General features: G+C 45.2%; 1 long non-coding RNA gene across 2 annotated transcripts in view; it reads right to left on the reverse strand.

Annotated features, from left to right (window-relative positions):
• Positions 1–17,038, reverse strand: part of LOC132534645 (uncharacterized) — a 118,617-nt gene that overhangs the window by 95,271 nt on the left and 6,308 nt on the right. For both annotated transcript variants that reach the window (XR_009546377.1, XR_009546376.1), the window contains exon 2: positions 6,526–6,636. This is a non-coding gene — a long non-coding RNA (uncharacterized LOC132534645). The remainder of the gene's footprint in view (positions 1–6,525; positions 6,637–17,038) is intronic.

Below are 17,038 nucleotides of genomic sequence, written 5' to 3' on the forward strand. Positions count from 1 at the left end.
GGACTCATCCTCTAAGCTCAAGAGCTTTACAGTGGTCGTGTCTAGTCCCAGACATTCTTACAGTGAAAGAGGACAACCGCTGCAGAAACTGGCAATTCCTTCCCACCACATAAGGGCCCTCATAAACAGGGCCATGATAGGCAGCTGAGCTATTAGCAAAGTAACAAGGAGGAAGGGATCTAGGAATGAGAAGGGGACAGGCAGACATCTACTCAATGTCCATCCAAATGCATTATATTTTGGGGGGAGACCCAGAAGAATTCTGCTAAGTGCACAAGGAAACTAAGGATCATAAAAATTACCCAACAAAACGCACAAGAGGAGAAGCCACAGAGAAAAACCCAGTCCTCAGAGATCACCAAGTTTGGTTGTTTTGTGTATTTTTTTTCTTGCCTCCAGGGTTATCGCTGGGGCTTGGTGCCTGCACTACGAATCCACTGCTCCAGGAGGCCATTTTTTCCTTTTTGTTGCCCATGTTGTTATTGTTTTATTGTTATTGCTGTTATTGTTGGATAGGACAGAGAGAAATTGAGAGAGATGGGGAAGAGAGAGGAGGAAAGAGAGACAGACACCTGCAGACCTGTTTCACCGCTTGTAAATCGACCCCACTGCAGGTGGAGAGCTGGGGGCTTGAACTGGGATCCTTACGCTAGTCCTTGCACTTTGCACCATGTGCGCTTAACCCGCTGCACTATCACCTGGGCCCCTAACCAAGTGTTCTACACCATGAATCCACTGCTCCCGGAGGCTATTTTTCCCCTTTTGTTGCCCTTGTTGTTTATCACTGTTGTTATTGTTATTGCTGTGGTTGTTGCAGGATGGGACAGAGAGAGGAGGGGAAGACAGAGAGGGGGAGAGAAAGATAGACATCTGCAGACCTGCTTCGCCACCTGTGAAGCGACCCCTGCAGGTGGAGAGCAGGAAGCTCAAACAGGGATACTTGTGCTTCGCGCCAAGTGCACCTAACCCACTACGCTACTGCCCAGCCCCAAACCAAGTGTTCAACCAAGGAATGAGTTATAGAAATATGGTGACACCCATCTAGTTAATAAATATTTACTGAGCATCCGCTAAGTGCATAGGTGTTACACACATTAGTCCTTGTCCTTTTGGAGTGTTTATGACAAAGTAAAAGATTTAAAAAAAAAAAAGATCATAACTACAAATGTGCATTTGTTGCCAATAAATCATATGGAAGATAAATAAATAAGACAATACATTAAAGTAAAAGTATCCCTGCCAAGTCTGAAGTTATTTGTGGCCTTATCTGCTGACATCAGTTTGGTTTAAGTTTTCTCATCATTCATTCACCTGTGACCTTCCTACAGCACCTCACGGTCTTCTAGCATCAAAAGTCAAGGTCAAAATTTAAAAAAAAATTGCTTATCACAGGATTCCACAAACTCAAAGCACAACCCTCATCTTACAACTGTGCCCACCCATGGACTATACCCAGCCAGGGGCTCTCATGGATCAAAGCCAACATCTGAAACTGGAAATTGGGGAAATAAAGAAAGAGAAAATAAAAGAAACAGAACAGCAGGAGTTAGAATGAAAAGAGCCAGGTAGGTAGTGGTGTACTTGGTTGGGTACACATGTTACAATGCACAAGGACCCAGGTTTAAGCCCCAGGTCCCCACCTGCAGGGGGAAAGCTTCACGAGTGGTGAAGCAGGGCTGCAGGTGTCTGTCTGTCTCATTTCCTCTCTATCTCACCATTCCCTATTGGTTTCTGACTATCTCTGTCCAATAAGTAAATAAAGATAATATTTTTTTATTTAAAAAAAAAAAAGAATTAGAGGAGTCAGGCAGTAGCACAGCAGGTTAAGCACAGGTGGCCCGAAGCGTAAGGACCAGCGTAAGGATCCCAGTTCGAGCCCCCAGCTCCCCACCTGCAGGGGAGTCACTTCACAAGCAGTGAAGCAGGTCTGCAGATGTCTATCTTTCTCTCCCCCTCTCTGTCTTCCTCTCCTCTATTTCTCTCTGTCCTATCCAACGACATCAATAACTACAACGAAAAACAAGGGCAACAAAAGGGAAAACAAATACAATTTTTTAAAAAGAGTTAGAAAGAAAAACATATACAATGCATCAAGACTTGTGGAAAGAAACAATTTGGGAGAGGCTGATCAATGAATACTTTCTCAAATCAAGCCAAAAATCCCTTGTCCATATAATGAGATGGGAAAACTTAAGCTCTGGAGAGCAAGTCAGTGATCTTTAAGTGCTTGAGCACAACAGGTTGCTCAAGGTGGTGGCTGGTCAGTGCTTGATCAGTAGCTGCTTAGGCAAAGAACAGATCCATAAATACTACCTGTTCCTACTCTAACCCCCTACTATGTTCTGTGCTGTCCTAGGTGCTGAGGTTCCAAGGATGTCCAACACACAATGCCTATTTCCAAGAAGCACCCAGTCTAATGGGACACACAGGTGTGTGACAGACAGCAGTAACTGAGACTAGAATTACTCCAGATCCTACTGGACACAGTCTTCCTGGGCCCTACCTGTTCAAATGAGTTCATGTTGAAATAATACTGAAAATCGAAATATTCAGACCCAAAAACTATCACTGGAAAATGTTTAGACATTTTAAGGAGAGGTCCCAGGTTCAAACCCCAGCTCCTCCACTCAGCCTTTGTCCCTGGTCCCCACCTGCAGGGGGGAAGCTTTACGAGTGGTAAAGCAAGGCTGTAGGTGTCTCTTTGTCTTTCTCCCTCTCTATCAGCCCCTTCCCTCTCAATTTCTGGCTGTCTCTATCCAGTAAATAAATAAAGATAACAAAAAAAAAATTTAAGGACAGACACAGATCTTGTATAATAACAGAAATAGAAACATTTCCCAGTTCATTTGATGAAGTCAACATCTCCCTACCAGCAAAACCACACAGCGCATGAACTTAGACAGCAAAATATTAGTCAGTCATATCCAACAGTGTTGAAAAAGAATAACACATTACAGGCTAGGCGGTGGCACACCTGGCTCAGCACTCGCACTGCAGTGCACAAGGACCCAGTCAGTCTCAAGCCCCCAGTCCACATGTGCAGGGAGAAAGTTTCACAGGTGGTGAAGCAGAGCTGCGGGTATCTCTGTCTCCTTCTGTATCTCCCCCTTCCTTCTCAATTTCTGTCTCTAGCCAATAATATTTTTTTATTTTTAAAAACAATAGCACATTACAAGCATGATAGTTTATTGTCAAGCTATACAAAACTATGTCAATATTAGAAAATCAACAAAAGTCACCATATCAACATGTTGAAGAAAAATGACATGATCATGTCAGCTGATGTCACAAAGAAGGATTTGATAAATATCAGCTCCCATTTGTGATACATTCCTTTAGCAAACTAGAAATGGAGGCAATTACCCTTAAAAACATACCAAGAAATCCTACCACTGTCATTATAACTGATGGTAAATGACTTGGTGTGTCAAGAATATTAATCTCTGCAGCTATCAAGAACAATGAACCCACCCTCTCTGACCCATCTTGGTCAGAGCTAGAAGGAATTATGTTAAGTGAGCTAAGTCAGAAAGATAAAGATGAGTATGGGATGATCCCACTCATCAACAGAAGTTGAGGAAGAAGATCTGAAAGGGAAACTAAAAGCAGGACCTGACCAAATTGTAAGTAGGGCACCAAAGTAAAAACCCTGTGGTGAGGGGTAGGCATGCAGCTTCCTGGGCCAGTGGGGGGTGGGAGTGGGTGGGAGGGATGGGTCACAGTCTTTTGGTGGTGGGAATGGTGTTTATGTACACTCCTAGTAAAATGTAGTCATATAAATCACTAGTTAATTAATACAAGAGGGGGAAAATTAATTGTATCGAAGTTTTTCAAAACACAAACTGAATCTTTTAAATATATAGGCTATGTAATTGATATGCAGACTCTCTCAAAAGCCGAGACCAAGTAGATCAGAAGCAACCAAGAGCACAGCTATATACAAGATACTGGGTACTGTACAGCAAACCATAACAGAGGGACTTTTCAAAGTTAGCCCAATTACCAAATAATGTGATGATAACATTAACTATCGATTGTCTTTTTGAACCCTAAGACAGCAGGAACCTCACATCTCCACTATGGAGCCTCTACTTCCCCCTAGAACCATTGTATAGGGCCCACTTTCCCGTATGCCTCTCCCAATCCTTATCAAATAATATTGCATCTGCTGATCACAACCTAACCAACACAATGATTGCCACCTCAACATGCTTCACTTCAGACTGTGTCCAGAGACTTCACGTGTGGAATGACAACCCTTCAGCTTCATTGCTCGGGTGAGACCTTTCCTTTCATAGTATACTCTGATTCCATCTCCGGTGGTTCACTTTCTAACAAAGTCCCAAAACCTAGATATACACCAGTTTCTGTGAGAGAGAGCATATGTTCACACGTATCCATAAACTACTGCAAAATATGTACCTGAAAGCAGAAGTACACTAGAGTTTGCAGTGAGTACCTCCCTAACACTTCCTCTCCACTATTCCAAGCTTTGGGTCCATGATTGCTCAACAATTTGTTTGTCTTTGTATGTTAACTCTCTTTTCAGTCACCAGGTTCCAGATGTCATCAGGATGCTGGCCAGGCTTCCCTGGACTGAAGACCCCACCAATGTGTCCTGGAGCTCTGCTTCCCCAGAGACCCATTCTACTAGGGAAAGAGAGAGGCAGACTGGGAGTATGGACCGACCAGTCAATGCCCATGTTCAGCGGGGAAGCAATTACAGAAGCCAGACCTTCTACCTTCTGCAACCCACAATGACCCTGGTTCCATGCTCCCAGAGGGATAGAGAATGGGAAAGCTATCAGGGGAGGGGGTGGGATATGGAGATTGGGTGGAGGGAAGTGTATGGAATTGTACCCCTCCTACCCTATGGTTTTGTTAATCCTTTCTTAAATAAAAAAGAAAAATAATAATATTAATCTCACTCTTATTCAATATCATATGAAAGTTCTATCCAGCAAATAATATAAGAAAAGAATTAAAAATAGCACAAACTGGATTAAAAAATTGATCTATAATAGATACATAATTATGGAAGTCATTTAGATTTAGCCAGAACTAACAAATTAATCCAATAAGTTTATAAAATTGAAACACAAATTCAGTTGTATTCTAGATTCTAAGAACTATCAAGTAGACAACCACATATAGAACTAAATTGGACCACTTCTTTATACCATGCACAAAAAAAATAACTCAAAATGGACTGGAAATGGCTACATAAGGCCCGATCTCCTAAGCTCGGTCCTTCCATTTTCTGGCCATTAAACTTGATGAGAGACCATTTGTTCCAAGCCAAACTCAGACTGTCCCACATGTAATTGTTGTCTACATACCAAACATAAGCATGGTTGACTCATGTAGTCTTTTGCCTTCTTTACAGAATCTGCAGGATTGTACCTAACACAACTGCCCCCACTACAAAAGACCCCGCAAATTTTGCTGCTCTTCTTAGTGCTCTGCACCAGGGTTTCCCAAGCTTTCAGCTTGTTGGGAGTTCCTGGGCTGGGGAGACAGCAAGATGGTTATGCTTAATGACCCTCCTGCCTAAGGCTCTGAGGTCCCAGTTTCAATCTCCAGCTCCACCATAAGCCAGAGCTGAGCAGTACTCTGGTCCCTCCCTTTTTTTTTTCTTTCTATTTTATTGGATAGGACAGAGAAATTGAAAGAAGAAGGGGAGGGAGAGACAAAGATAGACACCTGCAAAGCTACTTCCCCGCTCATGAACTGTCCCCCCTGCAAGTGGGAAGGAGAGACTTGATCCTGGGTAAGGGGATGGATATGATCAACCAGGTACACCCAGTCCTCTTTATATATATTTCTCTATCTCTCTCTTATTAAACTAAAAATTTTTTTTTAAAAATCCAGTGGTAGTTCCCAGACTTCCACATACTCTCCTCTCCCCATTCCCCTTTTTCTTGGGGCCTCAGTTTCTGGACTCTTCCCTGCTGTGAGGAACTTCTCCTCCTTGAAGCCTTGCCAAACACCACGCCACACGCTTACTGAGCAACACAGGCTTCTGGGGCTCCTGCCTCTCCTCAACCTGCCCACCCCAGTACTTGCACTCGCTGCACGAGTGCACATGGCACCTTCTCAGGAACAGGCCACTCAAGAGGCCAGATATTTAAAGAGCGGCCAGATCACGCCCAGTATGTTCTCCGACCACAATGGAATGAAATTAGAAGTAAATAGCAGAAGGAAATTTGGGGGAATTTGCAAATATGTGAAAATTAAACATGACATTCCGAAATGTGTTTGAAATTTAGATTGAAAGAAAATGAAAACTTGGTGTAGCCAGATGCGTGCGGCACACTTAAAGCCATGCTCAGACGGAAACAACTATCAAAAAAAAAAAAAAGATGGAGGAGGGATAGGAGGAGAAAGACCAAAGGAGGAGGAGGAAGCAGAAGCTAGGGAGAGGAAAAAGGAGAAAGAGGAGGAGGAGAGAAGGAGAAGGAGAAGGAGGAAGAGGAAGAGGAGAAGGAAACTAGAAGAAGAAATACCTCAAGAGAGATAGCTCACCTGGGAAGGCACCTGACTAGCCATACACAGACTTGGGTTCTGAGCCTTCAGCCTCCATGGCACTGGGGGGAGTTTCAGCCTTCTTGTTCTCCTCTGTTTCTCTCCTAAGATCTGAAGGGGGGAAAGTAATTAATTAAAAAAGAGCAAGCTTAGCCCAAAGTCAGCAGAAAGAAATCAAATTAATTAAAGCAGAAATATGTAACACTGGGAATGTAACACGTGGAAAAGTAAACTTGAGGTACAGCACACACTGCACAAAGACCAGCATTCAAGCCCCCAGGCTCCACCTGCAGGGAGGAAGCTTCATGAGTGGCAACACAATACTTCAGGTGTCTGTCTCTCTCCCTCTTTATCTCTTCTTAATTTCTCTCTGTCTCTATCCAAAATAGAGACAATAAAAAAGAAAAAAACTTGATAGTTTAAAGATTGACAAAACTGTGCTAAGTTAAGTTGACCAAAATCACGAGGTCAAAAAAGACAAAGTACTAAAATCAAGAATGAAAGAGGGGTTTTACTACCAAGTGTACAGAAAGAAAAGTGATTGTTTTCATATTCATAGATTGATTACTATGAATAAGCTACACCAACAAATGAGATAACAGGACAAAATTAACAAATTCTTTTTTACCTTTTTTCTTAATTGGATAGACACAAAGAGAAATTGAAAGGGATGGGGGATGTGGGAAGGGAGACACCTGCAGCCCTGCTTCACCACTCGTGAAACTTTCCCCCTACAGGTGAGGACCAGAGGCTTGAACCCAGGTCCTTGCACTCTGTAATGTGTTTAACCAGGTGTGCCACCACCTGGCCTCAAAATTAACAAATTCTTAGAAGGATACAGAGCACTAAAGCTACCTGAGAACAAACAGAAAACCTAAATAGGTCTCCAGAAAACAGACTGAATTATTAATTTAAAAAAAAATCTTACAAAGAAAAGTACATGATTTCAGTGGTGATTTTTAACAAACGTAATGGAGAACTGACATCAGTCATTTATAAACTCATCCAAATACAGAAAAGGAGGAAACACTACCCACTCCAGGAGGCCACTGTTACCCTGATATCACAAGCAGACAGAAATCACAGGAAGACGGCATGCCAGTGTTCCTGATGAATACAGATGCGAACAAAAGCACACTCAAAGGCTTATGTGCCGTGACCAAGCGGGACTCATCCCCGGAAATGCTTGCTTGGTTTCACATCCAAAAATCAATCACTGTCACACATGATGTTACAAGAATATAAGACAAAAACCACACAAGCAGGGGCAGAAAAGCAACTTGACACAATCCAACACTCTTTCCAGGTAAAAGACTCCAGAAATCAGAGGCAAGGGGAACTCCTTCACTCTGATAAAATTTTTTACTTCAACCCTTCAGTTAATACCATGCTGAATGGGGAAAGACTGACATGTTCTCCCTTTAAGTGGCCTCCCTTTAAGTGGCCTCCCTTTACTCAGCTTACTGTTAACTACTCAACAGCATAAGGCAAAAAGTGGGGGAGAGGGAGAGAAGATGGGGGAGGAAGGTTTGGCACACAGAGGACATGTTTGAATTGAGACTTGAAACCAAGTTTGTTGGATCCTAAGTCCCACTGCCTCAGCTACCACGTGGGCTTGCAGCTCTCTCTTCTTCCACGTTATGAACTTTCCGGAAAAGCTACTTCATGGCCATGGAGCAAACATGGGCAAGTACTACATCTCTGCTTCACACCCTAAGTTTCCTCCTGAGTTAGCTGGTCTCTCACAAGATGCCTGAAAATGAGCATGCCTTCAACCAAGTTGAATTCACCCGCCATCCCCCCAACCCCTCTCCCCCCCCACTGCCTCCCCTCCCCTTCCCTGTGTGAGTAGCTTCCTGGTAGCAGTTCCTCAGTGACTGGTGCCCTTCCTGTCCCGCAGGCCTTTTAGAGAAAATCAATAATGAGTCTGGCCAAATTCAGAGAATGATCACGTCTTTTTCATGCTCAGATCACCAGCTCTGACTACACCCTTTGCTGGATCTTCACAAGAAGGGTACAGCATCCAGAGACTTCTTGCTCTCATTTCACTCTCAATAAAGCCTCAAGTATGTTCTCCAAATGAGTTCACAATTGCAGCTCAGGGAGGGAAAGTTTAAATCTTCTCAAAAAAAAAAAAAAAAAAAGTCCTTAAAGAGACAGAAATAGAGGCAGGGTCCTGACTCTAGTCTTACCATGCACCAAACCACTTAATACCCTTCTCCACACTCCTAATAGAATAAAACTTTCTTTCAGTTGTTCTCTTAAACTTGTGCCCAGAACTCTGACAACTGTGACGGAGATCCAAAAGATCTCTAGGAAAATCTTAACACGGTGAAGTCTAACTGTTTCCTACGCGACCCACTGTTAAATCCAGAAGAGCTTCTAAAAGTTTCCTTCTTTAGAGACCCAGAGAAATACACAAGCCATTTTTGCAAACAAATAAAAAGCTTAACTACTCAAGCTGTGTAGACAGCATGAGGGTTATGTAAAAAGACTTTCATGTTTGTGGCTCCCAGGTCCCAGGTTTAATCCCCAGCACCACCAGCTGCTAGAGTTCAGCAATGCCCTAGTCTTTTTATTATTATTATTATTTAGTTTTGCCTCCAGGGTTATTTCTGGGGCTTGGTGCCTGCAGCACAAATCCACTGCTCGTGAAGGTGATTTTCCCCCCTATGTTGCCCTTGTTGTTTTATCGTTCTTGTGGTTCTTATTAGTGTTGTTATTGGTGTCGTTGTTGTTGGATAGGACAGAGAGAAATGGAGAGAGGAGGGGAAGACAGAGAGGGGGAGAGAAAGATAGACACCTGCAGACCTGCTTCACCGCCTGTGAAGCCACCCCCCTGCAGGTGGAGAGCCAGGAGCTTGAACTGGGATCTTTATGCTGGTCCTTGTGCTTCACGCCATGTGCACTTAACCCATTGCGCTACCGCCTGACCCCCACAGCTCTCTAGTCTTTGTGTGTCTCTCTGTCTCTATCTTGAATTAAAACAAAATAAATATTTTTTTAAATCCTTTTAAAAAGTTGTTAAGTACTCATGATGAGGGAACACACCCTGCCTGCACAAAATTCCAGTTGTAGCCAGTTAGTAACTAGGCATAATTAAAATGTTTCCCAAAGAAAAAGTGAAACCAACAAGAGACAACCTAGCAACCAATACTAACACCCCACTTTGCTAGCATCCCAAAATAGTGGGTGTGCTATATATTTCCATGGGTGTGGGCTGGGGGAGATTACGGTCCAGCTGTTGTACTGGTAGTATTGCATCTATTTCAATTTTTTTTATTCAAAGTATTTTATTTATTTTATTTCTGAGAGAGATGCAGAGAGGGAAAGACACCGAGAGAAATACCACAGCACTGCACAGCTCTGGCTTATGGTGGTGTGGGGGATTGAACCTGGGACTTCGGAGCTTCAGGCATGAGAGTCTCTTTGCATAACCATTATGTTATCTACCCCCGCCCTATTTAAATTTTTTTTTCAATTATCTTTATTTATTGGATAATGACAACCAGAAATTGAGAGGGTAGGGGAAGACAGAGAGGGAGAGATAAAGAGAGACATCTGCAGACCTGCTTTACCACTCACAAAGCTTTCTCCCCTGTAGGTGGGGGACCAGGGGCTCAAACCTAGGTCCTTGTGCATTGTAATATGAGCGCTCAACCAGGTACTCCACCACCCAGCCCCAAGTTCGACATTTATAGAGTATACTGAAGAAGAAGAGGAGGAGGAGGAGGAGGAGGAGGAGGAGGAGGAGAGGAACAACAACAACAGTGTCTCTGACACAGACATCTACTTCTTCTGTGGTTAAACATCAAAGTTAATATTCAATGGACATGATGATGAGGTAACAGGTAGAATATTTTAGGGGGGCAGGTGGTGGTGCACCTGGTTGAATGCACCTATTACAATGCACAAGGTCTTGGGTTCAAGCCCCCAGTCCCCACCTGCAGGGGGAAAGCTTTGCAAGTGGTGAAGCGGAGCTGCAGGTGTCTCTCTGTCTCTCTCCCTCTCTATCACCCCCTTCCCTCTCAATTTCTGGCTATCTCTATCCAATAAATAAAGATAATAAAAATTAGAATATTTTAATCACACACACACACAGAGAGACCAAATACTGCTCATCTCTGGTTTATGGTGGTGCTAGATTGAACCTGGGACTTTGGAGCCTCAGGCATGAAGGTGTTTTTGCCTCACTGTTCTGCTGTGCACCCTTGAACTGTGTTCTTTCCAATAAGCAACATTCTCCATGGTCCCAGAGCAGAGATGGTAAAAGGTTGTGATCACCTTGAGTGCCAAGCAAGCTGGACGAGAGGCAAAGGCGCAATGTTGAGGGGCACAGGGCTGAAAGAGATGGGCTCCCACTGGGGGTCTGAGCAAGCTAGTGGGAGAACAGAATGGATCAGGTCTCGTCTGAGGAATGGGACTTGTTTTATTTTTTAAATTTAACTATATCTATTTTGGGTAGGGACAGGGAGAAACTGAGAAGAAAGGAGGAGGGAGGGAAGGAGGGAGGGAGGGAGGGAGGGAGGGAGGGAGGGATGCCTGCAGTACTGTTTTATCATTTGTGAAGCTTCCACCCTGCAGAAGAGGACTAGGGGGCTTGAACCTGGGTCCCTACACATTGTGATATGTGCAGTCAGCCATCTGTGCCACCACCCAGCCCTGCTGTGGGACTTCTGGAGCCTACAATGAGGACAGGCTGGGCTGGCAAGATACATTACCAAGGAGGGTGCCTGTTTCGCCATGCGCAGGACCCCGGTTCAAACCCAGCCCCCCACTGCATTGAAGGAAGGTTTGGGCGGTGGTGTCTTGCCCTCTCTTCCTCTGACTTTCTCTACCCCAAAATGATGGCCTGGAATGATAAAGCCCCAGAGATGACAAAAAAAACAATCAACAGATGGACAAATGAATAATAAAATGAGGGAAAGGTATCATAAGCAGAGGAGGTGGCCCAGAAATTCTTATTTGCAAAATGAAGATAACAGAGCTGGGGAGACAGTGTAGTAGTTATGAAAGATTTCCATACCTGAGGCCCTGAGGTCGCAAGTTCAGTTCCCAGAGCCACCATTAGCCAGAGCTGAGCAGTGCTCTGGTACAAATTTTAAAATAAATTTAAAAGTTTAAAATGAGGATAGTCATAGAAGGTTTTGAGGATAGAATGATTACAAAGAACTAGGCATTGTGGTCCAGGAGGTGGCTCAGTGGATAAGAACTGGATTCTTGAGCATGAGGTCTCAAGTTCAATCCCTGGAAGCACATGTACCATAGTGATGTCTGGTTTTTTCTCTCTCTCCTATATTTATCATTAATAAATAAAAATAAATAAATAAATAAAAATAATGGGGAAGTATGTATTGAAAAAAAAGAAGAAGAAGAAGAAGAAGAAGAAGAAGAAGAAGAAGAAGAAGAAGAAGAAGAAGAACTAGGCCTCTGCAGACGGCATCACAAGTCTCTAGTCATCATCCTGCCCAGAAAGTTTAATTAGTAACCCAAGACATGTGCCCTGGAAGGTCTTGTCCTCTGGGGAGGAGGGGGAGCCATCTTGTTAAAATTGGAATATTACTATTTTTCTCTCACCAGAAAGCAACCTGGGCTGAGCAGAGGTGCCATGTGATCTTGGTGATTAGCTGGTGGTCTGGGGATTATGACAGCAAGTCCTGTGTCTTAACTTGAAATGACAAATAAGGCCCCGGTGGTGGAGAACCAAGTTGACCACGTTACCCGGGTTTGAGCACCAGCTCCACACCTGCAGGGGAAGGACACTTGAGCACTGAAGCAGGTCTGCAGGTGTCTCTCTTTCTCTCACCCTCTCCATCTCCCCCTCCTCTCTCAATTTTTCTCTGTCCTACCCAATAAAATAGAAAAGGAAAAATGGCCCCGGGAGTGGTGGATTCATAATGCCAGCAGCCAACCCCAGCAATAACCCTGCTGACAATAGTAAACAAACAAACAAACAAATAAATAAATAAATAAATGGAGTTGGGTGGTGGCACATGCAGTTAAGTGTACATAGTACTAGCACCAGGACCTGCACAAGAACCTGGGTTCAAGCCGCCAATACCCCGTTTCACAAGTGATGAAGCAGGTATGCAGGTGTCTCTCTTTCTCTCTGTCTCCCCCTCCTCTCTCAATTTCTCTCATCCCTATCAATAAAATGGGGAAAATGGCCACCAGGAGCAATGAATTTGTAGTGCTGGCACTGAGCCCCAACAATAACCCTGGAGGCTAAAGAAGAAGGAGAAGGAGGAGGAGAGACTAATTCAACTCCCACAATAGTTCAGAGCTCCTGGGAGCACTGCCAGGGAAGCAAGGGGTGTATGTACACACACACACACACACACACACACACACACACACACACACACACACACGCCAGGATCGGGGAGCTGAGAGAGCAATGCCCAAGCTCTGAGATACAGCAGTGAACCTCTTCCTGCTTTGGGCCTCCCCTGCAAGCTGTCAATAGTGACATCTGTTCCCCCAGAGTCACTTTGAAGACTAAATACCATCAACCAGCACATAGCCCACCCCTCCACACACACTGAGGGGGCATTTGATAAATATTAACACTTGCTGTGAGGCCAGTGAAGACTGGCTGGCCTGGACCAGTTTCTAACTCAGCAAAGAGGAGGCAGCTTAGAGGAGGCAACCCACAAGGGAAGCAAGCAGAGGATCCCCTCAAGGATTTCCATGTGGCTTTCCCTCCTGCTGAGAGGGGGCCCTGCACTCAATAAACTCCGATGACCCCGGTTGAACTTACACGGGCTTGAAAGTCTGGCTGGTTTCTGAAAGGAAAGCTGCCTCCCTCTCACCCGCCCCCCAAGATCAATTGTTTAACACTGTTGTAAAGCTGGCCCTCAAAGAGCCTGGTCCTACGGAGGAAGAAGCCAAGCAAGGAGGGTGGGGGGGGTGGGGGGGTGGGAGGTGGGGGGGTCCCCTCTCTCCTCACCACTACCTACTCTGTGCTCTACTCCAAACTAACCAGAAACCCAGAGACATGAAAGCTGAGCCCCAGCTCACATTATTTAAATGAGCCGGCTATGAAAAGAACCTTAAACCACATGTCCCACCCCCACCCCGCACCCCCCCACCCCCCACCCCGACCCCACCCCCCGCCTTGGGTTATGGGGTTGCCCTGGGCCAAGCACCAGACAGAGTACCCAGGGTTCCCAGTGGAGGGGCCAGAGGATGTGTTGCGACCATGCACTGAGAGGCTGTGGCTTAAAAGTCACTATTAAGTCAACAATGTTTATACAATTTCCCCATATTTGGGAGCTACTCTCTTCCCTGATCCAGCTTTCTGGTCCTTTTTCCAGCCATGACACCATCTACCCAGACAATAACTTGGATCTACCTGCATATCAGATTTCAGGCTCAGGGTAAAAAAAAAAAAAAAGCCAGAAGTCAGGAGAAAGGGGGAGACAGAGAGAGAAAGGGACAGAGGGACACCTGCAACACTGATTCACCACTTGAAAAGCTTTCCCCTGCAGGTGGGGACTGGAGGCTCAAACCTGGGTCCTTGAGCATTGCAGCATGTGCTCTCAACCAGGTGCGCATCACCCAACCCGTCTGGTGGTTTTTTCTTAAATGGGAGAATACGAAAGGGTAGCGAATGATTGAGTATCTCTCACTAATCTGGACTATGAGTGCTTAAGGCAAAGGCAGATTTAGGTGCTGGGCAGTGGTGCATCCAGCTAAGCGCCCATCTTACCATAAACAAGGACCGGGTTCGAGAACCCACTCCCCACCTGCAGGGAGACACTTCACAAGCAGTGAAGCAGGTCTGCAGGAGTCTCTCTTTCCCTCTACCTCTCTATCTCCCCTTCCCTCTCAATTTATCTCTATCCTATCCAGTAAAATAGAAAGAGGAAATACTGGCTTCTGGGAGTGGTGGATATGTAGTACAGACAGAGTTTCAGGGATAACCCTGATGGCAATAAAAAAGAAAATAAAATAAAGGCAGATTTAATTAAAGAAAATATATATATACATATATATATACCCAGGAAGACTTAGGGTCTGGAGGAATCTGGGAGTATAATCAGGTATCATGCTATTTGGCAGCCAGCCCAATGCCCAACGTGCATGAAACCTGCCAATTCTGAAGGACTAAGCTTTGTACCTAATAGCCAACTTTATACCCAGAGGATGGAGGGGAGAAAGGAGGTGGTGGGAAGAAGGACTGGGAGGGACCCTCATCAGCTCTGAGCAGCCACTTCATCACCCAAGCTAGGAGCTGTCATCAGGGTCCCTCTCCTCTCAGGAATAAGTGCCCCAATCAATGACAAGTCTGCCCCCTGGCCCTCGGAATCACCAAGTGTAAAACCTTTGCTCTCTCTCTCTCTCTCATTGTTATCAGGGTTGTCACTGGGGAATCTGTCAGCACTACAAATGCACCATTTCCAGCAGCCATTTTTTTCCTTCTTTTTTTTTTTTATTTGATAGAACAGAGAGAAATTGAGTTTATAGTGGGGCAGAGGATTGACCCCTAGGACTTTGGAGCTTCAGGCATGAGAGTCTCTTTACATAACTGGAAACAGCTGCTGGCTATGATAACATCACCCCAGAACTCATTCTTAACCTGGGTCCCGCGGCAAAGAAGTGGCTCGCTGCATTCCTGTCCCACATCTTGGAATCTGAGCCTATGCCCAAAGTTTGGCGTCGTACGAAGATTATAGCAGTTTTGAAACCAAAGAAAGACCCAACACTGGCCGCCAGCTATAGACCAATTTCTCTCCTCTCCGTGTGTTACAAACTCCTTGAGAGGCTGCTTCTGTCACGTATTTCTCATCTTACAGAGAAATTCCTATCACCCGCCCAAGCTGGTTCCCGCCCAGGAAGATCTACCTGCGAACAAGTCCTGGCCCTCTCAACTTACATTGAAAATGGATTCCAGAAGAATTTAAAGACGGGTGCTGTCTTTCTTGATTTCACAGCAGCCTATGACATGGTCTGGCACCGTGGTCTCCTAGTCAAGATCTCAAGATGCCTGCCTCCATGGGTGGCCAACACTATATCGTTTCTTCTCCAAAACAGAAGATTCCGGGTGCATCTGGGTGACAAGTCTAGCAGATGGAGACTTGTCTCAAGTGGCCTCCCCTAGGGCTCTGTTCTGGCTCCTACGCTATTTAATATTTACATCAATGACCTCCCAGAAACTTCTTCAAGGAAGTTAATCTACGCTGATGACATGTACAACTCAGGCATCAAAGTTTGACATCCTCAAGGAAACACTCACAAAAGACATGTCTCTGATATCTGATTACTGTAAAAAATGGCGACTAATCCCTAGCACTGCAAAAACAGTATCATCTGTTTTCCATCTACACCATGCCTCGGCCTCGCGTGAGCTTAATGTGCAGCTTGGCGATACGAGAATCCGGCACGAAGCCCAGCCAGTCTATCTTGGCGTTACTCTCAATTGCACCCTGTCATTTCACGAACATCTCATAAAAACTGCAGCAAAGGTGGGCGCGAGGAATAACATCATTGCAAGACTGGCCAGCTCCTCATGGGGCGTGAGCGCTTCCACACTACGATCATCATCTCTGGCATTATGCTATTCCACTGCAGAATACTGTGCCCAAGTATGGTTCCGTAGCCCCCATGTCCACTTGGTCGATTCCAAATTATATTCCTCCATGAGGATAATTTCTGGAACCATCCGTTCCACCCCGGTTCCATGGCTGCCGGTTCTTAGCAACATCGCCCCGCCAGATATTCATCGGGATGCGGCATCATCTAAGTTCATTTCCCACGTCTATGATCGACCGGACCTGCCAATATACGTGGATATCTTCGCCCACCCTGTCCAACGCTTGACGTCTCGTCATCCAATCTGGTCCCCTATGCCTACACTGAACTTCTCTGTTCCAGACTCTTGGAAACAGAGTTGGCAGTCAGCTGAGGTAAAGAACAAACACCTCATCACAGACCCCTGCAAGCGTCAACCCAGCTTTGACCTAGCATGTTATGATTGAGCCCTCCTCAATTGCTATCGAACAGGCCATGGCCGGTGCGCCGCTATGTTCCATCGCTGGGGAGCCAGAGACGACCCGAACTGCCCCTGCGGCTCCAGACAGACTGTGACCCACATAGTCAACGACTGCCACCTCTCCAGATTCAAAGGAGGTCTCGAAACTTTACATCAGGCTCAACCTGACGCTGTTGACTGGCTACGGAAGAAGGGCAAACACTAGAAGAAGAAGAACCATTATGCTATCTAGCCTCCACCCCTCCAGCCCTGCAACTGCATGCTCTCTGCTGCTCAACCACAGCCTGGACCCCTCCCTGCATCGCCTAATTAAATAAGACTAAAGATAAAAAATACAGGAGCCAGGCAGTGGCTCACCCGGCTGAACATCACTATAAGCGAAGACCCTGTGGCCATGGGGCTCGATTCACAAGTAGTAAAGCAGTGCTACAGGTGTCTCCCTCTCTATCTCCTTTTCCCCCTCTCAATTTCTGTCCTATCCAATACAAAGAAAAGGGCAAAAAAATGATTTTTAAAAAG

The sequence above is a fragment of the Erinaceus europaeus genome, chromosome 19 (assembly GCF_950295315.1).
Source record: "Erinaceus europaeus chromosome 19, mEriEur2.1, whole genome shotgun sequence".
NCBI lineage: Eukaryota > Metazoa > Chordata > Mammalia > Eulipotyphla > Erinaceidae > Erinaceus > Erinaceus europaeus.